The sequence below is a fragment of the Odocoileus virginianus genome, chromosome 8, assembly GCF_023699985.2.
Source record: "Odocoileus virginianus isolate 20LAN1187 ecotype Illinois chromosome 8, Ovbor_1.2, whole genome shotgun sequence".
NCBI lineage: Eukaryota > Metazoa > Chordata > Mammalia > Artiodactyla > Cervidae > Odocoileus > Odocoileus virginianus.
Window position 1 is genome coordinate 28,621,645 of NC_069681.1, and position 18,459 is coordinate 28,640,103.

The window sequence follows — 18,459 nt, forward strand, 5'->3', positions numbered from 1 at the left end:
TAAGAAAAACAAGTCTTTCCTCTTGAAAGTTTGGGACTTCAAAAATAACAACTACAAAGTGTTTTAATGTGGTCAGTGCTCATCATAAATTATTTGTTTTCCTGAGCCCTGCAGTGTCTCTCCTGGAAGAATGGGGATGGGGGAAGTTTGTACTGTGATCCACCCATCCAGGGTATGATGGTTTGCACTTAATTAACACTTCCTGGGGAGATTTTAGTAATTCTCTACAAGGTGAGCCAATTCCTATGACTGTTCTTAAAAAAAAAAAATCAATCCTCTCATGGGAAATACACCCCCGCTGGGCTAAAGCAGGAAGAAAAAGCTAAACTCTCTTTAAAATCTGTTCGCTTTGACCCATGAACTTTTCCCAAAGGCTTCTCTGAAAGCTGTTAAGGACCAAGAGGCAACTCCCACTGCAGGCATGAACACAAGCAGATGGGGACTGATTTTCAAGACCCTGTACTGTGATGATGCTTCTGATTATTACCAAGGAACCAAGAGAAATTCTCCCACGTGGTGGCCGGTGATGCAATGATTCCCGTCCAAATGATTTGGTTCTTTGAAATAGGATGCCTTTAGCAAAGGTTTCCTTGCAATTAAGATCCCACTGAAAACAAGAGAAGGGCTAATACACAAACACACAGAGATGTGGATACATCCACTTAGACACACGTACACACGCCACGTAACCAGAGGTAAACCAAATGTTTTTTCCCTTGCTTGCCTTCACTGTTTCAGAGGCTAAAGAACTCTACATCAAGTGATGAAATGGTCTCCAAGTGGTAAAACCTCGGCTGACTGGGCTTTTTAGAGCAGAGGTGGAGACCATACATGAGACAGCGTTGGAGGGCCAGGAGAGCGCATTCCCATGGGGACAAGTGTTTGTCCTCTCCGCCTGCTGGTGTTTTCCATAGTCCAGGGGTGACCTCGGTCCACAGCGGAGCATCTGCTCTGGAGGCCTCACACCGAGCTGGGGCCCCGTCTGGCACTCCCTGGGAGAAGCTGGAAGCCTCTGCAGTACAAATAACATTCAAACGCCCTGAATCACAACAACAAAACTATGAAGCTGCCCAACTCGGTTTGCTGACGCCGTGCTCCGGGTCCAGGAGACAGTGGTGCACGTGTCGGGGGACACACGTGTTCACGCCAAGACGGCAGAAACCACTGGAATGAGGGTTCATCTGAGTGAAGAAGGCATTTTAAACAAGACGGCAAATCTTGATGCTGTAAAAACATCGATCCATTTGTCTCAATGGAAAATTCAAATTCCTTGTCAAGAAGCTGCCGTAAAACCAAACACAAAAGAACAGTAAACAAAGGAAAATGGACAAATGATATGACCAGGGATTTCAAAGAATAAGAAATAAGAATATCCCATAAAAAATCCTAAACCTCAGGAAATCCAAATCACTACAAAGGACATATTTAAGATTTAGAGTTGACCAGAGAAATAGTCATATACAAATTTGATCACTCTCCATGCGGGGAGGGTTGGGGAAACAGGAACTCTGATATGTTATTGGTAGTATATAAATTAATATACAATTTTTATTTGGCAGTATTTATTTTAATTTAAAATGGTCAAAACACTGAACTCTTCCTGCTTTTCGAAGTCTAGTAATGACCCTATAGCCATTCTTTCCCAAGTGCAAAAACAAGCATGTGTAAGTTGCAGGAATTATTTGTGATGGTGAAAAGGTAGAATCATCCCAAACACCTATTATTACCAGGAGAAGGAAATAGCAAACCAATCCAGTATTCTAGCCTGGCGGGCTACAGTCCATGGGGTCACAAAGAATTGGATATGACTCAGTAACACTCAGTTCAGTTCAGTTTAGTGGCTCAGTCGTGTCCGACTCTTTGCGACCCCATGAACCGCAGCACGCCAGGCCTCCCTGTCCATCACCAACTCCAGGAGTCTACCCAAACTCATGTCCATTGAGTCGGTGATGCCATCCAACCATCTCATCCTCTGTCGTCCCCTTCTCCTCCCGCCTTCAGTCTTTCCCAGCATCAGGGTCTTTTCCAAGGAGTCAGCTCTTTGCATCAGGTGGCCAAATTATTGGAGTTTCACAAATCTGTGTTTCAAGATACTAGATAGTCATTGATAAAAAATGTAGTGCTCCATACACTGACATGAAAAGGATTTAAGATGAAGCAATAAAGACCCCACTTTTATTAAGATTTTTAAATATAGTGAATGTGTTAAGCAATTTTGGAGAAAATGTCCCCAGACTTGTCGTAGCAGTTATCTTGAAAGAGAAGGGAAGCATAGGGTGAAGATTAAGGGAGACATTTAAACTTATTTCTGTTAAACTTTATTTCTTTTTTACACCAGGAACACATGGCTCTTCTAGCCAGGAAAAAAAAACTATATATTGGGTTGGACATAATGTATGGAAAAACCTGAATGAAACTTTTAGCCAACTTAATAAAATAAAGAGATGACACAGCGGATGCTGATGGCCAAATCTGGATTGTCTATGAGATATACTCCTCCTTTGGCATTGTCTGAATAATGCTTGATAGCAATCTCCATCCATTTCTCACAGTTTCGCTATCCCATAAGAACAGTTGAACACAATGAAAACATGGGGAAACTTTTGGCTACTCCCCTCAGTCCTGGAAGAATTATCTGACTTATCATTCTGACCAAGAGTGACACAGAATCCATTAGAAGGAAACGTGGCCTAGGCTGCTACGTCGTGTTTTATAAAATGCAAGGCACTCATTGGTGATGCCGGTCAGGTCCAGCCCCCACCACAAGCCGCCAGTCATCTCAGCTGGTCTGGGGGAGCCTGCTGGAGTGAGCCCCAGAGTCGGTTCTTTCTTTGGTTTTGACTGTGCTGGGTCTGCCTTACTGCACTCGGGCTTTCTCTAGCCACAGGGAGTGACGGCCGCTCTCTGGGTGTGGCGCTCAGCCTTCTCATTGGGGTGGCTTCTCTTGCTGTGGAGCGTGGCCCTCGGTGTATGGACTTCTGCAGTTGTGGACTTCTGCAGCTGTTGGGGACTTCTGCAGTTGTTGGGGACTTCCCTAGTGGCCCAGTGGCTGTGGGATCTTCCTGCCCCAGGGATCAAACCCATGTTCCCTGCATTGGCAGGCAGATTCTTAACCACTGGACCCCCAGGGATGGCCCAGTTTCTGCTCTCTACTCAAAGGAATATATTATTACTTTGTCTACAAGGCACAAGGCTAGCTAAAGTCATAATCATTTAAATCTCTGATATACATGAATATCAATACTTAAAATGTTCCTTGTTCCTGGGATGCTGTGCACAGGACTAAATCAAATGAGTTGATTAATTTAAAAAAAACACACACTTTGAGACAAGTATATTCATTTTTATTGGTGAAAATGCTGGGATTACCAAACTCATGGTCAAATGTATTTGCGGGTTGGAGAGAAGCAGCAGGATAGGTGAGGGAACTGCTTCTGAAATGAATATTTTAAAATACTCAAATCTCATAATGGCACCTTTGCCTGGATTTTGTATTTTTCACTTTTCTCAGTATGTGCTATGCATATACAGCTGATTTAAAAAAAGAATTTTTTTTTTTTTTTTTTTATGTTCATATGGGATTCCCTGTTGGCTCAGATGGTAAAGAATGTGCCTGCAAAACAGGAGACCTGGGCTCAATCCCTTGGTCAGGAAGGTCCCCTGGAGAGGGGAATGACTGCTCACTCCAGCAATCTTGCCTAGGAAATCCATGGACAGGAGCCTGGGGGTTACAGTCCATTGGGATTGCAAAGAGTCGGACACGACTGAGCAGCTAACAACTTCATAGTGAAACAGACCTTTCATTATTTTGATCTACACATTTTAGCATGTGTAGAGATTTGTGTAACCATCACCATCAGGAGCCAGCACGATCCCACTGCTCCCACGTCTACCTGTCTGTGGTCATACCTCCTGGGTTGGCTTTTGCTTCACTTGGAGCTCTCCATTTTCTTTACGTTTCTTTACGGTCTTTTGAGACATAGGTTTCATTTGAAACTCTGGTGTTTCTTCTGCTTGCTGAAAAGTAGTCTTTTTTCCTTTTTGAAGGACTAGAATTGAAATGTACATGATCAGAGGTGATGGGATTAAAGAACTTAATGAATTACAGAAGTATTCTATTAAGGACTAGAGATTATTCTTATACACCATGAATTAATTTTTATGAATTAGGTCCAAAGAGCTTAAGTAAAACACAGCTAATATTTCATGAGTAATTTCAACCCTCTTTAATAGTACAAGTCTCTGGTGTGTAATATTTAGGTAATGATTATCATAAAATAGACATCTTTTGAGGGCAATTACGTGTTCTCAATACTTCTTTATGAGGGCGCTGGGAGGAGGGTGTCATTACACTTGACAGTATATTTATCTCACCTAATATTCATGATATTCTGATGGAAAAGTGGTTATCTTAATCTATAGGAGCGTGTTTCTGGAAGTCTGAATACTGATGCTGCGTCACTTGACTTGTTCAGACGTGAGAGGCAGTGCAAATCAACCCCCAGAGTATTGGCTGTTTCCAGGCATGCAGAGCCGGTGGTTTTGTTTATGAAAATAACAGTGCGTCTGCAGAGTAAATTCTCCTGGGGGTAGATGGCCGGCTGGGGAGAGGAGAGAATAAAGATGCTGCTCGTAAAGGAAGCAGGGTTTCTGGGCCGTGTCTGGGAAGGGACACGTGCGTTGAAGATGAAGGTGAGGATGTGAGGGTCTGGATTGCAAAGGAAATTGGAGTGGACTGGGAAAGGTCCCCTAGGAGACTCAGGGAGCTAAACATGCCCACACTTATTTATTTATTTTTTCTTACTCTTGTTTTAGGACTAATTTTAACATGGAGAATCTGACATTACCTAGTGTCGCTGTAATGTTTTTAGGCTTTCATAGCCGTTTGGGAATATTGTATTTGAAACTCCCAGTATTCCAATGGGAAAAGGAGGGGCTGTTGCTCCTCATTTGTAGGACTGAAAACCAAGACTCAGAGTGGTAATCCAGTTAGTGCATCATGCAGTTGGAACCGAGAACCCTCAGACAGGCCTCCAGAATCCCAAATCTGCCGTCAGATGTCAGGATGTCTGGCACGTCCTACAGACTTCAGGGATCACCACCACACACACACCCCAAACCTGGGCCTCGTGCTCTGATACTGCCAACACAGCCAAGCCTCAGGAGTCTGTACATAGAGTTAAAGGGGTCATCTCATGGCTCAGAAAGATTTTGTTCTTTTGCTAACGAACCTATTAAGTCAGTTATCCAAGTGTGATTAAAAAAAGGGGGGGGGAATAGAAGAAGAGAAATTAGTGAATTCATTTTTTGCTTTTTAATTTTTACAATGTAGTGTTAGTTTCTGCCATACAACAGCTCAAATCTGCCGTAATTATACATATATCCCCTTCTTCTCGAGCCCCCTCCCTTCCCCTTGTCCCGTCCCTCTAGGTCATCACAGAGTGCCACAGTGGGCTCCCCTACATTTCAGGAAAGAAGGCATATGGAATCTGGAAATCCCAATAATTGATTTTCTAGTTTCCCTCATAGTGTGGGATAGCCTTGGGATATAGTTCTAGGCCAGTCACTTAGGAGTATGTCTCTGGGGAGAACCATCATTCCCTGATAATCAGTAGAAGCCCTAAGAAGGGAAATATTTTTGTCCCTTATTTTTCATCTTATTATGCACTTGGACTTGATTGCTGGAGGTGCAGCAGCCATCTTGTGATTCTGAAGCAAGAGTTATTAGGAAAAGTCAAGGAAGTTGGAGAGATGCTAGCCAAGCTGCTGAACTAAGACTGCTGACTTCTGCATGTTGAAATCTGTTCAGAGAGGTTACTGTTAATCCCGTAACCTGTTCTTAGCTGATACACATGTACAAAACTATTTTTGAAAGCATCTATCTTTTTGATGATAAAGTGATGTGCCAGATAAGAAGGAAGAAATGTGAAAGAAACTGCCTACATTTCAAAAAGGCAGTTGGTAAAAGTACTTTCCTTAACTCTAAAAAGTTGCCCCAGATTCAGCTTTTTCCTTCTTTCTGTTTGAGATGCAAACAGATGCAGTCTTTTAGTAGCTACACCACTGTCCATCGGTTGGCAGCACGCCTTTCCAGGGTTTGAACAGAAAAGCACATCTGCTCCTGAAGATGAAAGGTGGAGACTTTCCGTCCTGGGCTCCCCCAGATTGAATCATACAGTTCCCATTCCTTATGTATATTAAAAGCATCTATGACTTTATTCTGTGATGCGAGTTCACCGCAGGTCTCGCGAGTCTGGGGATGTGAATGAGATCCCATCATCGACAGGAGAGGTTCAGTTTCGTGAACGTGCATCCCTGGAGGTGCTGGCACAGAGTCTCCGACTTGTCCCTCCCAAAGTCCCAACTCCCAATTTCTGGAGTTTCCTGGGGGTGTTTCACACGGGATGTAACGGCACCCTCTGGCCGCCCCCCACCCCGACGGTAATAATGCAGAGGCCTGTGATGAAACTGTGCAGCTCCGGAGCCCTGACCTTGGCTGAACAGAGAGCAGCCTTGACTGGCTTCCAGCTGTCCGATCTTGGCCATGTCCCCTGGGGACCCCGGGTCCACAGATGGGCTGAATGCTGGGACCAAGTGGGGAGATGCCTTTGGCACCTGTATTCCCACACCAGGTCTACACCCAGATTGGGACCGTGGTGTCATTTAATTTTATTTATTTATGTATTTACTTCTGGCTGTGCTGGGTCCTCGTCCTTGCATGGTCTTTTCTCTAGTTGCAGTCAGCAGGGGCTACTCTCTAGCTGTGACTTGCTGACTTCGCACCGCGGTGGCTCTCCTTGTCCTGGAGCACCTGCTCTAGGACCTGCGAGCTTCCATAATTATGGTTCATGGGCTTAGCTGCTCAAGGGCAAGTGGGATCTATCCCTATCAGGGATGGAACCCATGTCTCCTGCATTGGTAGTGGGATTCCTAAGCACTGGACCACCCGAGAAGCCCCAGGGTGTTATTTAAAACAAGAAAGGTCTGCAAATAGTAGTAAATGAGACTGAGCATGATTTTTTTGAAGTATAATTAACGATGTTGTGTTAGTTTCAAATGTTGAGAATGATTTTTTTCCTGTCCTTATTGAAGTTGTTACAATACTGTTTCTGATTCACGTTTTGGTTTTGTGGCCACATGGCATGCAAGATCTTAGCTTCCCAACCAGGGATTGAACCCACAACCCCTGCATTGGAAGGTGAAGTCTCAACCACTGGGCCATCAGGGAAGTCGAACAGCCTGCTTCTTAAAAGATAGTATCACATGATGACTGTGAGTGTGGTGGTTCTGCCCTGGAGCTCAGCTCCCCCTCCTCCCCCCTCAAGCACCCTCCGTGGCCGAGGGAGTGGCAGGCGGGGCCTGTCCCATGCTGGGCGGGGCCTGGGCAGCCTTGGTCCACCTTGGACCACCGTCCTTGCATGTGATGGATGAGAGCATCCTGCTGAGAGGAAGTTCAGCAAAGGAGACCCCAGGGAAGTCAGGTGGGAGCTCAGTAAGATTTTTTTCTTGCAGATAAACATTTCCCCAGAAGAGATGGCACCTTCTCTTGCATCCCCTCTGTTGGTTGTGGATGTTCCACCTGGAATCCAGGAGCTGCCAAGCCACCTGTGCATTTGACACACAGAACAAAACCCATTTTTAAGACCCCCCTCCCCACTGGAAAAAAATATTTTCTGCTATAATCACTTGATACTCATTGTGATTATCTTCTTGATCTATTCTTTAGTTTTGAAATGAGCAGATAACACTGTAAAAAAAAAAAAAAAGAAGCTTGCCTTTCGAGGGGAGTCATCTTCCATGAGACAGTTCAGGCGTGAATTGAAGTTGGCACTTACGGAATAAAAATGTTTCATCTTGGATTAGAGAACAAACTTATGGTTACTGGTGGGGGAGAGACTGGGGTGGAAAGGATAGTTAGGGATTGACATGTACACACTGCTGGACTGAAATACAACAAGGACTTACTGTAAGCACAGGGAACTCGGCCCAGTGTTATGTGGCAGCCTGGATGGGAGGCGGTTTGGGAGAGAATGAATGGATGTATACATATGCAAGGCTGAGTCCCTTTGCTGTCCCCCGGGAACTACCTTAACATTGTTAATCAGCTATAAAGTGAAGTCGCTCAGTCGTGTCCGACTCTTTGCGACCCCATGGACTGTAGCCCACCAGGCTCCTCCATCCATGGAATTTTCTAGGCAAGAGTACTGGAGTGGGTTGCCATTTCTTTCTCCAGGGGATCTTCCCAACCCAGGGATTGAACCCTCGTCTCCCCCATTGCAGGCAGATGCTTTACCATCTGAGCCATATACCCCAACACAAAATAAAAACTTAAAGAAAATATTACATCTTGGGTCTCTACTGTTTCACTGTTAGGTATTTTAATCTCTCAAGGTTTTCACATAGGTTGATAGAAGTGAAGTATCTCAGACTCTGGTATGTTCCCTGGCATTTCAGACAGTAAAGAATCTGCCTGCAATGCAGGGTAGGGAAGATACCCTGGAGAAGGGAATGGTAACTCACTCCAGTATTCTTGTCTAGAGAATCCCATGGACAGAGGAGCCTGGTGGGCTACAGTCCATGGGGTTGCAAAGGGCTGGACACGACTAAGCATGCACATATCTCAGACTCTGGTATGTATATAGTCTCTGCGATCTCAGGGATTATTTCCAGCCCCTGTCTAAATGCTGGAATATTTAGCATCTGAGGGTCTGGGGACCTGGGCTGTGTCTGATTGAGCTCAAACTATTCCAAAGTTTTAGGAATCTCCTCTTGAAATTTTTGTGTGGTACTGGTTCCAGCTGTCTCAGGGGCCAACCTAATATATCACCAGGGTTCCAGGGGTCTCAGGGGCCAACCCAATATACTACTAGAGTTCCAGGTGTATCACGGGCTGACTCAATAGATCACCAGGCATTTTCTGATACTTTATTAAGGGATAATTAATAAAATGTGCTACTTTAAAAAAAATGTTAGAGGCTTTTAATTTTTTTCTGAATGAATTCATCCATCAATACATTTATCAATACCAATTATGCAGAAATCACTGAGGTAGGCAGAAAAGAATACCCACAAAAATAAATGGCACATTAGTTGTCCTTACAGAGCTATTAATAATAGTTTATTTGGAGAAAAAAGTTCATGCAACATACTTGTCGTTTTTCTTTTCTTTGGAGGAGGAGATAAATTAGGAGTTTGGAATTACCAGATACACACTACTGTGTATAAAATGGGTAAATAACAAGGACCTACTGGACAACCCAGGAAACTAATAACTCCTAATACAATGTTAATACCCCATAAAGGAGAAGAATCCGAAAAAGAATATGCACACAAGTATAACTGAATCGCCTTACTGTACCCCCAGAAACTAACACGACATTGTAGATTCAGTATCCCTCAGATTTTAGAAGTGCACCCACCTGAAGCAGGCGTGGGTCACTAAAATTCAGCCTTTACCTCAGCCATGCTTAGTGCGTGTGGAACAAAAGCTTTGTTGGAGGAGGAACATTCTCGACAAGGACACTGTAGCTTTGCCAGCAACCGAAAGCTGGCTTTGAGTTGGTTTTATGACTGTTGTCACGGTCACTGCAGACAGTGCGCTCCCTGCTCCCTGCACAGGGCGCGGGGCGCCCACCTTGCCCTTGGCACGGCTCGCCCACAGGGGCCTCCTCGAAGCCCTGGGCTTCCAGCCGAGGTCAAGGCCGGGCAGAGGAGACAGAGCCGGCAAGCCTTCCGGGGTGGCGGGGGTCGGGGGGAGAGATGGAGGGAGGGAGGGCTTTGTCTGGGGCCTCTGTGAGTGCGCGCTCTCCTTACTGGTTAAGCCACATTCCGTGAAGGTACTTGGGTTCTTAAAGCGCAGCCATCTATCGGAGGAGGCTGGGCACATGGCCCTTCCTCCTCCAGCTCAGAGCTCCCGCCCGCTCCGCTCAGCCCACCCTGAGCCTGTCGACGCTCCTGGGCACACGGGGAGGCCAGGTCCAGGGACCAAGGCCTTGCCCCCTGGCTTCCCGCGGGGTTGACCAATAGGAGGACTGTGCGGTTCTGATGGGGGTGGAAGCTTGGAGGCAGGCACTGATCTACGCCTTTTGTTTCCCGATCGCTGGCTCCCGGAGGAGTTCTGGCCGAGGCTGCAGCTCTGACTGCTGCGGAAATCCGGGTCTCCACTTCTCAGGGCACTAATCCCATTTGTGAGGACTCCATCTTCATGACCTAATCACCTCCCATGGGCCCCGCCTCCAAACACCATCCCGCTGGGGATGGGCACACTTGGATGAATTTTGAAGGGACCCGTGGCCAGTCCATAGCGTGGAGGCTGAGCAGCTGAGATCGAGGTGCCGGCAGAATTGGTTTTTCTGAGTCTCTCACCTTGACTTGCAGGTGGCTGCCGTCTACCGCATCCTCTCTGAGCCTTTTCTCCACGCGCAGGGACCAGTGTTCAGCTCTAGGTGTTATCTGGGGTGTGGGCGTGAGCCATCATTTTGCTGTGAGAAGACTGGACGGTGTGAGAGTGGGTGACAGCACACTCAGGTGAACCAGTGAGAAAACTGATACAGGTCCTGCTTGGGGATAGGCTAGATCTTTCTGCTGAGATGGGTAAATATCTATTACTATTAATACTTTCCCTGTCTTCACAGAGTTTCCCCTGCCACTTGCTAATCTTAAACACTGTGGAAATCCTTCCCTTTTGTGAGTCTCCAGGTCCCCAGCTCCCAGACTTTTTCTGGGTCAGGGTCCACTGCCTTGAGCTGCTCCAGTTCAGGCTTTATGAGTCTTGCTCATAAAGCCACGATTTCAGTCATGGATGTATCTTATTTTTAAAGAGGCGACTGCCCTTATTAGCACAGGGAGCAGTTTCAAGCAAAATAAAGGGAAATTCTATGAGTTTCTTTAAGATAAGGCAGATAAGATGGTCTATGGGAGTGGTTTTCAAAAAGGCATCTTGGCAGCAGAGTCTTCTTTTTTTTTTTGCATGAGAAATTTTACTTGGAACTTCAGCATGGAACAGAGACTAGGAGGGGTCCCAAGCACCCTTCCTGCTTCCTCTCCAGCTCAGGGGTGATGTCGGGGGAGGGCAGCGGCACCAAGAGACTGACCCTGGCCCCACGTGACACTGGAGGTTGCTGAAGTGAGGCGGTTATTAATGTCCTCGTGGCAGACTGGCCAGTGCAGACTAAGGGTAATGAGAGGTCAGTCTCGGAGCGATGGATAGTAATCCATCACTGAGTAGGATGACGGGGTTAAGAGCATCCTTGGTAAGGTTGTGTCTACAAAGCCATAAACGGTCAAAATGGAACAGATTGAGAAGGGCTAGTGGTAGCCACCTTGTGGTGCTGGGCCTGTATTGGTCAGGGAAAGTGGGTATTGAAACGCTTTTCCCCTTTTTACAGATGCTAAAAATAAGGAAGTTGGAGGTCTGAATTGGTAAGACTTCCACGCTAATAATTAAATAATTTATTGGTGAAGGAGAAGAATTAGTGGTGACTCTCATCTCCAATCTGAATCATAGCTGTCGAAGGCCTATCGGGAGGGTGACATTCATAGACACTTTCAGTAACATTTTGCATTTAGTGTATAATTTGAGGACTGTTTATTATGGATAGGCTTTATTTTTAGAGCAGTTTTCAGTTCAGAGAAAAACCAAATAGGAAGTACAGAGCTTTGCCTAATACCCCCTCAGTCTCTTCCCAGACCTGGTTTCCTCTATTATTAACATCTTGGGGTTAGTGGGGTGTGTTTACTACAATTGATGAGGCAATATTGATACATTATTATAAACTAAAATACATACAGGCATCTCTTGGTATCTGCCGGGTATTGGTTCCACGATCCCAGAGAATAACAAAATTCAAGATGCTCAGATCTCTAATATAAAGCAATGTATTGTGTGCATATAAGCACCGAAGAATTGGTGCTTTTGAGCTGTGGTGTTGGAGAAGACTCTTGAGAGTCCCTTGGACTGCAAGGAGATCCAATCAGTCCATCCTGAAGGAAATCAGTCCTGAACATTCATTGGAAGGACTGATGCTGAAGCTGAAACTCCAATACTTTGACCACCTGATACAAAGAGCTGACTTATTTGAAAAGACCTTGATGCTGGGGAAGATTGAGGATGGGAGAAGAAGGGGACAACAGAGGATGAGATGGTTGGGATGACATCACCAACTCAATGGACATGAGTTTGAGTAAACTCCAGGAGTTGGTGATGGACAGGGAGGCCTGGCGTGCTGCAGTCCATGGCGTCACAAAGAGTCAGACACGACTGAGCAACTGAACTGAATTGAACCTAATCACACCCTTTCATATACTTTTTTCTTTAAAAAAAAAAAAAACTTTTTATTTTATATTGGAGTATAGCCAATTAACAATGTTGTGATAGTTTCAGGTGAATAGCAAAGGGACTTGGCTGCATATATACATGGATCCATTCTTCCCCAAACTCCCCTCCCATCCGGGCTGTCACATAACATTAGGCAGAGTTCTCTGGTTCTTGTTGGTTTTCCACTTTAAATATGGCAGTGTGTACACATCTGTCCCAAGCTCCCTTCTCTGCTCCTCCCATCTTTTCCCCTTGGCAACCATAAGTTCGTTCTCTAAGTCTGTGAGGCTGTGTCTGTCTTTTAATAACTTCATTTGCATAATTTCATTTTAGATTCCATGTCATTTCTCCTCCTATGCCTAACTTATTTCACTCAGTATGACACTTTCTAGGTCCAACCATGTCGCTGCAAATGGCATTATTTCATTCCTTTTAATGGCTGAGTAGTATTCCATTGTATATATGTACCACATCATATAATTTAAATCATCTCTAGATTACTTATAATACCTAATACAATGTAAATGCTACATAGCTAGTTGCCCAGGTGTGTGTCAAATCCAAATTTTTCTCTTTGGAACTTTTTGGAATTTTTAAAGAAAATATTTTTGGTCTGAGATTTGTTGGATTGGTTATGTTAGAACCTGCAGATACAGGGAGCCAACCATAGTTTCCATAAACTTCGTCTTTGTGTTGGACATGTCATGAGTGTTGAAAAATGCACAACAACATGTAACCGTCATTTCAGTCTCATCCAGAATACTTCACTGCCTAAAAAACCCCCTGTATCTCACACTTTCATCCTCTACCCCAACCCTAGAACCCAGGGAAATACTAATCATTTTGCCATCCCCAAAGTTTTGCCATGCCCAGAATGTCATATAGTTAGAATCATACATCCAGTTTGTTGCTGTTGTTCAGCTGCTCAGTCGTGTCCAAATCTTTGTTACCCCATGGACTGCAGCACATCAGGTTTCCCCATCCTTCACTGTCTCCTGGAGGTTGCTCAAACTCATGTCCATTGAGTTGGTGATGCCATCTAACCATCTCATCCTCCCAGAATGTCATATGGTCAGAATCATGCCCACAGTATGTAGCTTTCTCAGATTGACAGTTTTTCTGCAGTATGCATTTTCTGCAATATGCATTTTAAGATTCCTCCTAGTCTTCTTGCTGCTTGATAGATCATTTGTTGTTATTGCTAAGTAATATTCCATTCTCTGGATGGACCACAGCTTGTGTATCCATTCACCAGTTGAAGTCCATCTTGGTTGCTTCCACATTTGGGCAATTAGGAATAAAACTACTATTCATGTTTACATCTTTATGTGGACAGAAGTTTTCAAGTCCTTTGGGAAAATACCAAGGAGCACAAGCATTGAATTTTATAGTATTTAATTGTTTAATTAATTGTGTTTAATTTTGTAAGAAAACATTGAAGTCTCTTCCAAAGTGGTTATTAACTTTTTGACTTTTTTGTTTTCATTCTTATAGCCCTGATTTCAATCTTTTTGTTAGTCAGATGCTTGCAACATTTGTGACTCTTCTATTAATTCCCTTTTCTATATTTTGCTTTCTAAAAAAAGAGCTTAGAGAACAGATGTATTTTTCAAAACTTTAAAAATAACTAATTTAAGGTAAGGAAAAAATCCAGATACAAGAATTAAATTTTTTCCCCTCCACATATATTACTTTCTTAGAGGTATCAATAAATTTTAAGCTAATTAAAAATTATATTTTTAATATAATATTTCAAAAGTCTTCTCCAGTTTATTTGTAAATACTACTTCTTATTTGTATGTTTCCCTTTTGCTTTATATCCTTAGCTTAGGAAAGACAAGGATAGTTAAATTTTTCCAGTTGTTTGTATTTAATCCCAAACTAAGCTACTGAGTTACAGTTTGGTGGCCGAAACTCAGTCTAGACTTCAGGACTCCAGCTTCATATTTTAGTGCTTTATCAATTAAACTCACTGGTTTCCCAAAAAGGAAGATATGAAAGGTATGTATATGTTTCATTGCAATGCCCGATTCCAGATCACCATGAAGTTCCATTACAGACTGATAAAGTCTTATCAAGCAGGAAAAACAGAACAACCAGGAAATTTGAATGATGAGATTAGCTGCATATCTGAGGCCGTTCCTGATGATTAGCTGAAGCTTTCAAAACTGTTTCCAAGACTGAGGATCCCTTCTCCTTGATCAGTGAAAGCGATTTCTGCTCTGCTGCCCAGGGGTACCTATGTGCCCTGTGGGGCCCAGCAGACCCCAGACCCCAGGAATTGATCGTCTGTGATCCGTCTGAGGCAAAAGGAAAATCTCTTTCGATTTCTGGTGAAACTCAACCTTCGGAGGCCTTCAGGGATTTAAAGGTTGCTCTCTGCTGGAAACAGTTCACATACCTAAGGGAAAAAATGAGAAATTAAATTTTTTTTCATGGAAACTTTAGACCTAATGGTGATAACACACCAAAAGAATCCAGCTATATGTTCAATCTACTAAAACTAATTTTAGAAAGACAATTTATAATATCAGATCTTGACGAGCTAACTTAGTGAAAAGCCAGAAAATATGCAACAATAGAGTCACAGAGTTGTGACTTCCTAGTGTCTGAGTCCAAGAGATGAAGAGGTGCAACTCTGGGGTACATGGTGAGCTTGGAAAAGCCGTCATAATGACTTTCACATCTGGAAAATGGAGCTGGATGAAGTCCTCTGCTTTCTAATCTTTTTTTTTTTTTTAAAGATTCGGATATTACTTGTATTTCATATTTCTTGGAATGTAGGTGGCAGTGAGGTTCATAGGTGGGATGCCCTGAGTGAAACCTCGGGTCCATGGCAGGAGGAGAACCAAACTCTTCACCCATTTATTTGCTGTCCCCGAGTCAACTGGCCAGTGTCTCGGACCAGAGGATGTGACCGAGATGTCTCTGTGGACAGCCTCCGAATTCCGGATAAGATCCCACCAGTGCTTTCTAAAAATGTATTTTGAAGCACGTGGAAGGACGGAATTGCATAATTGTTTTCCCAGGAGGCTGAAGATGGAGTCCCCGGCACAGAGACAGATTTTTGGTGACCCTCGCTGCTGTTTCAGGGAGGCAAATGCCTGTGCTTTGCTAGAGGGTCAAGTGCACACGCAAATCTCTTTCTGGAGAAGCCCCCTTTGTGTGATTTTCAGGCAGCCTGGGAGTGGGGAGCGGAGGGGCCGGAGCACCGTTTGTTCCCAGCGGCACCTGGAGCTGGGTGGGGGGAGCTTGCAGAACGTCACACAAAAGGGAGCCAGGGAGGGCCCATCTCCTGTGACACAGATTTTGCCACCATTGTTCCAGGTATCCAGAGCTTATTTCCATATGTATAGAGCGACAGTCTGCTTTCTCCTGCCTGTTAAACTGTCACCTAAGGTATTTTTAGAAATATATAATCTAAAGAAGACAGAAGATGAGGCAGGAAACCTTACAGCGGCAACATCTGAACACCCCCCCCCCCCCCCCCCGCCACTTGAAGAGTGTTAATTAAAAGAGAACCTCATTCCGCTTCTTTTAATTGCCAAGCAGCGGTGGATTTTTTTTTTTTCCTTTTCCTGACACAAGATTTAAGCACGGGGCTTGGGTGTGTAAGCTGTTTGCTCCTCGGCTAGGTGTGTGTCTGGTGAAGACTTCGGCCTCCATCACGTGTGGACCGTTTAAGGGAGACTCGCGCCCCCCCCACCCCGCCCCCGCCCCACAACCCTCGGTCCCCCCACCTCGCTCTGCGCCGGGAGATGTCATGTCAGTATCTTTCTCCCAGATGCGGAACATGTGGTTGTCAGAGAAACACAAGAACGTATCATTAGATCTTTCATAATTAGGCAGAGCTGATATGTGCCAGAGGTTCAGAGCTTAATCAGAAAGTTCTTATCATAGAGGCTTCTGCTGGCGATGCATTGGAAACCCAACAAAGGCAATTTTGATGTCTGCCGTGCAGGATAAGAAAGGGAAGACAAAGGCAGACCGATTCTGCCTTAAGGTTTTCGTGCGGCTGTGTGTGTGTGTGTGTGTGTGTGTGTTTTCTTTTTGTCATCATGTGACTCCAGCAGGAGGAGGGGAATTACAAAGCCCAGCTCGCCCGTGGAAGCTGGGAGTCCCTCCGAGATCCTCCTCCGGTCTCCTGTGTCTGAGTCACTTCGCGGCCAGGTGCTGACTCAGGCGGAGGGCTGTGGGAACCTGACTTCATGGGTCTGGCACGAGCCTCTCCAGGTAGAGCCGGCTTCCCCCGGGGAGCGCCCGGCTTCCCTGGAGTCACAGAGCATCTCTCGGACTCGGAGATAAAGCCGGGCCGTGTACCTTGGCAGCCTGGACCGGGGCTGCAGGGGGGGCGGGGGTGGGGGTGGGGGGGAGCGAGCGCGCAGCGGCCGCGGCTGTTTTGACAAAGTGCTGTGTGTGTTTTTCTGCCCGCGTATCTGGCAGCGCAGGTGAGACAACGTGCGGCTGGTATCTTGGCTCGCGGCTCGCTCTCAGGCTCGGCTGGGCCAGCCCGGCAAACGTTCCCAGCAAAGCTGTGAAAACAAACGGGCCGATTAGTTGGACAGGCTCCCCGGCTCCGCGGTGCTAACTGCCCTGGCTGCCCTTGCCTCCCAGCCCTTCCCGTTCTTTTATTCCGCCGGCGGTTTGCACTTATCAATTAGCACCGCGGGGCCGCGGTCCTCTGCCCCCTCCTTCTCATGGAACCCAGCTGCTCCAAGCAGCATCTCTCAGCTTTGGCCCTGAAACGAATGCTGATCCGGAGATTTTTATCTCCAAACATAATATGTAATTCATCATTCATTTTTTTAAAAATAAGGGCAACTTTCATTATTATTGTTATTTTTAAAAGCAATCCGTGTTCACCCTAGTGTGTGTGTGTGTGTGTGACTCAGACAGGTCCGCCTCTCCAACCCCGTGAACTGTATAGCCCACCAGGCTCCTCTGTCCATGGGATTCTCCAGGCAAGAATACTGGAGTGGGTTGTCATTTCCTTCTCCAGGGGATCTTCCCCAGTCTCCCACATTGCAGGCAGATTTTTTACCCTCTGAGCCACCACACCCTAGAGATGTGAGCAAATGCAGACACACAGTGGGTGGGGTCTTTGAAGTATGCCTATCTGATGCTTGACTTAAGAGTTATTCCATATGACAGGAAGAGTTGTGTATGTTCCATGTTACACTGTTTAAACTTATTATTTTTTTTTCTAAAAATTCTTCTGACTTATCCCATGGCTGATAAATACCATTGCTTTCTGTTCTTGCTATTTTTTTTAACAGTATAGTTGAGCACATAAGTATATGTCAATTTCGACAAGAGCTCTTCAGATTCACTCGACTCTTTTTGCCTTCTGGCTTGATGTGAGTCAACGGGGGATAAAAGGGAACTTGGGTGTCCCTTTGGAGGTGAAATCAGAGTGAATTAAAAAGTCTGATTCCACCCTTCTTTAATCAAAAGCTCCAGAGATCATGGTTCTTTTAAAGAAGAAACATCAAGAAATAGGCTTGGAAAAGGACTCTCATATTTTCTTGAGCATTTCAGAGCTACGGCGCATTTTAAGAGCTGTCATTTGTTCTTAAATATTAGACCCTGGTGTCAGCCTTTTGCCTGCTCCTGTCCTTGTGTGTCAGGAGTACTGAGCTTGCCCTTGCTTTGTCCTGAACAAGCACAAGCTGTCAAATGACTAATGCTCTTGGAATCTCACTGAGGCGTTTATTCTGCCTCTGTTGCTATGAGCCCCGTGTTCTCTTTTGTGGCATTTCACAATATAGGTAATGTATCTAAAGTATGGCCTTGACCAAAAGGGACTTAGTTATAGCATCACAATTTTGCTTGAAATAATAATCGTAAAATGATTATGTCTAGAATTAACAGGTTGGCCCTGTACACTCGGGTAGGTTGTGCACTGCACAAGGCCAAGAGTTCAGTTCTTTTCATGTGTGAGAACAAGCTTAAAAACAACAGTGCCTGTGTGTGTGTTTGTAATTAGTCATATGGACTAATTAACTTCAAACAGTGTTAAAACAGTAAAAGAAAAAGACACATCACATAGACAGTGTTTATTTAAACATTTCACAGCAACTAGCAGGGAACACTAGTTCTTTATGGAACTTAAAAAAATAAGAACAACTTATTTGAAATCACAA